The sequence below is a fragment of the Carlito syrichta genome, unplaced genomic scaffold (genome assembly GCF_000164805.1).
Source record: "Carlito syrichta isolate Samal-C Ts95f unplaced genomic scaffold, Tarsius_syrichta-2.0.1 Scaffold306782, whole genome shotgun sequence".
In the NCBI taxonomy this organism is placed as follows: Eukaryota; Metazoa; Chordata; class Mammalia; order Primates; family Tarsiidae; genus Carlito; species Carlito syrichta.
The window spans coordinates 417,380-421,778 of record NW_007250878.1 but is presented as its reverse complement, the minus strand read 5'-3'; positions in this window follow the sequence as shown (position 1 = coordinate 421,778).

Genomic DNA, 4,399 nt, shown 5'->3' with positions numbered 1-4,399 from the left:
CTCCAACTCAAAAAAAAAAAAACAAATAAAACAGATAAGAGCGAGCTGAAAGATGTGACCTAGAACAAAACCCACTTTCTGTGGCCATGAAGCTTCTTCAGAACTCCAGGCTCCCCAGCCCTCTATTTGAAACTGATAGTCTAGAATTAAGAGCAGAAAACATAATACCAACTGGCCTTACTTGCCCTTCTGGAATATCCTGGGATGAAAAGATTGTAAAAAAGAAAATCTTCTCAGAAATGGGTGTCAAGAAAGGAAGGGGTGCTGAGGAAAGCACAGGGGGAGGTACTTGGAAATTCCACCCCACATACCCCTTTCCTTTTCCTACACACCAAACGTGGGAAGGCAGGCCAGGATGCATGAGCTGAGAAGAATCACGCCATTAGCTCTTCACCTGCTGCCCCGTGCCCTCACAGATGACACTCACCGGTCCTCACACCAACTCTGTGGGGCTGAGGGTAGACTGTTTTACAGGTGACACTGAGGTAGAAGGGGCCCTGTTGACTTTCCCACCTGAGAATCATTCACATGTTAGGCATGAACAAAAGCAAGGGAATTTGGAAGTCTGCCACTCAAAATGAATGAGCTGGTGAGAGGAATGCAGCTTCTATATAAATATGCATAATTATGATGAGCAACAAGAGATCTGGTAATGTCACCTGGTGGCAGAGCATTAGGTGACGTTCCCCTTACTCATTTGCACCAAGGATCAGAGAGGGTGTGTTCAGCTGGAGGCAAGTGCCCAGTAACAGAGAAGGGACCTTGGCTTTGTCCCTTCAACACTCTCCGCTGGGTCTTTCAGATAAACCTTCCCATGGCTGATAGCAGTTAGATTCCTGATTCTGAGAGTTGGTAGAGAAGTTTTAAGATGTGTCAGTGAGGTATGGCAGGAAAGAGAAGCCATGTCCAAAGGGTTTCCTGAGGAGGGTTTAATAGAAGCCCTATTTACAGAGGTGTGTGCAGGACAAAGGGAGCTGACCTAGGGACTGGCAACAGTAAGAAGTCCTTTTAGTGCTCCTGAACCAGAGGAGAGAAGAGGAGGGAACTCTGATGAAAACCTGTGAGAACTGGAGTTGAGTAAGAGGGGCCGTTGGACTAGAGCTGTAACCACACAGTGCCACCATTGTCAGAGACACAGGGAGGCACTGGGGAAGTAGAATTCCACTCCTTTCTCCTCCAGTCCCCCTATTCTCGCCACTGCCTCCCTTTGGCCAAACCCAAGAGTCCATAACAGTTGGCCTCCAAGACAAAAGGCAGGTTAGAGGAGGGTGAAGAATGCAGAATACTGTACCTAGTACAGGGTCCCCAAATTTGGGCCCTTCACGGCCTTAGGAACAATAATGGAAAATACTAAAGTCCCTGAACATCCTTCTGTGAGCTTTCTGAGTGTCAGTGGGGGCTAGAAATCTATCCAGCAATCAAGAGAGCAAGCCAGAGGAGCAGGGTAACAAAGCAGTTCCTTCCCAGCTCATGCTTCCCTGTCTATGCTCAGTCTAATCCCCTTATTCCATGGTTGCAGAGGAAAGCGAGGCCCAGGAAAGTGGAGGGACTTGCTCAAGGCCACTTAGCAAGGTTGTGATAGAGTCCACTTTTGTCAGGCTTTGCACTGTAGCCATTGAAGTATTGAGAAAGGGACAGCTGTGAAAGGGATATTTAGGGCAGACCCCCAGGTTCGGATAAAACTTCCATGGTCCCCACGTCACCTGATGAAAATTTGAAGAGAGTAGGCAACCCCCAGCTCACGCGTGCGCTCGAACACACACACAGTCACACACACAAAGACTAGTTAATTATTCCGAGTGAAATTAAGACAAAAGACTATAAACTCTAGGCCTTGTTGTCTGGATTCTCTGGCCAATATCTGGCGAGAGAACTTTTTGGAACCTGCAAGTCATCAAATGAGGCTTGAGTCAAAGGCAAGAAGACCCTGTGGCTGAGTTGCTGGGGTACAGGGTGCCCAATCTTCCTCCACTGAAGATTTCTGGGAACCTTGCCAACTTTGTGATAGATTTATGAGGTTGATGCATAAGTTCATAGCATTTGCGTTTGACATGGCAACCCTGTGGTGTTGGGAGTTGATCTTTTGTCATTTGGAGTAACAACATTGTGCTTGTGAATATGCCGTGCATGGTGCAGATTTGAAGAAAGTTAGTGCTATTTGTGGGCTAAAGAAGATGAAGTGTCACGTGGAAAAAACCGCTCACTTCTGACATATTCTTCTGTTTGAGTTTAACAGAGGAGTAAAGGCAGCAGAGGTGGCTTGAAACTTGGGCTGTGTACAGGGAGAATGCTGTTTGGGAAGTCAATGCGAAAAACGTGGGTTTGTTGTTTCCAAGAGGGCCACTCTGACCTGAGCAATCTCCACTTCAGGAAGACCATTGGGCTTTGATGAAGCCTGCTTGTTTAAATGCTTTAATCCGCAATGATCCATGTCCGTCAACCCAAGAATTGGCACCTGTGATGAACTGTGACCAGCCAACCATCACACGACATTCACATTCCATGGATAAGCCAACCCCCCACCACACACACACACAACCGCTACGAACTTGTGCATCAACCCCAAATATGTGGAAGAATTAGGCCTCCGGAGTAGATGTTCTAATCTGGAATATTTTCTGCCATGACTTTAGGGTGTATACTGCAGTTCTTATATAATGGTTAAATACAACTATAAATCAAGTCCTGTATAGCACAATCTCAGTGAAAGGATGATTTATTAATGTTTTATCATAACAAGAGCATTCACAGAATTTGCCTGAAGAGAAAGTAATTATAATGATGTCAATATGTGTCGGAAAACATCACTTACATGTGTGTGTAGAGGGAGGGGCAGGGAGGAGCAGGGACAAGTTGAAAGAGGGCAGCCAACTGAGGCTAGGATGGGGACGCTCTTCTCCAAAGCCACCAATTTAATTCTCTTGGAAGACGCTGGGGTATGGTAGATGAACACTTAGTCTTTGGCGTCAGGATACTTGGGTTTCGACCCTTGGCAACTGCCTTCACCTCTATGAACTTCAGTTTTCTTATCTGCAAAGTGGGCACAGCAGTGATTTTAAATGTATAGTTCTCATCTATGAATGCTTCAGTGATTGTGCTTTATTCAGATGTGGTTCCACTAGTGGTTCACATTATCAGTCTGCAAACTAGGCTAGACCCCATACAGATTTCTCTAGTCCAAGGTGAAAAGCTGTTTTCTATTTTTCCTATTTTTAAAATATTAAAAAGTCACTGATGAGGGGGATGAATACATAAAATATAGTGATTATTTTAGGACATTGAACTTACCAGCATTACTTGTTGTGTTACCTGTAGGGAGTTTATATGGGGAAGGAAATTTTTAATTTTTTTTTTTTTTTGAGTTGGAGTCTCAACTCCATCACCCAGGCTGGAGTTCAGTGGCACGCCCACAGTCACCCCAGTGTTGACCTGCTGGGTTCAGGCGATCCTTTCACCCCAGCCTTCCAAGTAGCTGGAACTACAGGCGCATGATACCAAGCTCGACTAATTTATTTTATTGTAGAGATGAGGTCTCGCCAAGTTGCCCAGGCTAGTCTTGAACCTGTGAACTCAGGCGGTCCTCTTACCTCAGCCTTCCAGAGTGTTGGGATTACATACAGTCTTGAGCCACTGCACCCAGCCAAAATCTTTAATTTTATGACCCTGTTTTATTTTTGAAGCTTTTTTTCATGCTTGTGTATTATTTTCTAAAAATCAACTTTATTGGTGTATAATTTGCATACAATAGAGTCCACTTATTTTAAATATACATTTCAGTGCAGTTTTAGAAGTGCACGTACCTGTATAAGCAATATACTACCAAAATACGGAGCATTTCTGTATCCCCATATGCATCCCTGTGCACTTGGAAGTCTATCCTCACCACCCCAGTGCTAGGCAACCACTAATCTGCTTTTTGTCTCTGTCATTTAGTTTTGCCTGTTCTAGAGCTTTGCATACATGGAATCATACAGTAAGTACTTTTTTGTGTCTGGCTGTTTTTTCCAAGCATAGGCTTGAGAGCCACTCTTTTTGCTGCTGTTCCTCAAAAAAATAAAATGTAGAGTTTATCTCTCCATTAGCTAATGGGCATTTTGGTTCTTTCTACCTTTTGGCTGTTATGAATAAGTGGTGCTATGAACATCCAGGCACAAGGTTTTCTTTTGTGGTTGTATGTTCCAGTTGGCTATATTCCTAGGTGTGGAATTGCTGAGTTCAGTGGTAACTATATGTTTAACTTTCTGAGGAGTTGATATAGTAATTATTAGTAATTCTTCCTTTTTATTCCATAGTATCCCATTGTGTAAATACAGCACAGTTTTTCTGTTCTTCTATTAATGGACACCAGGGCTATTTCCAGTTTTTGGCTGTCATAAGTAAAGTGATTATGAATATTCTT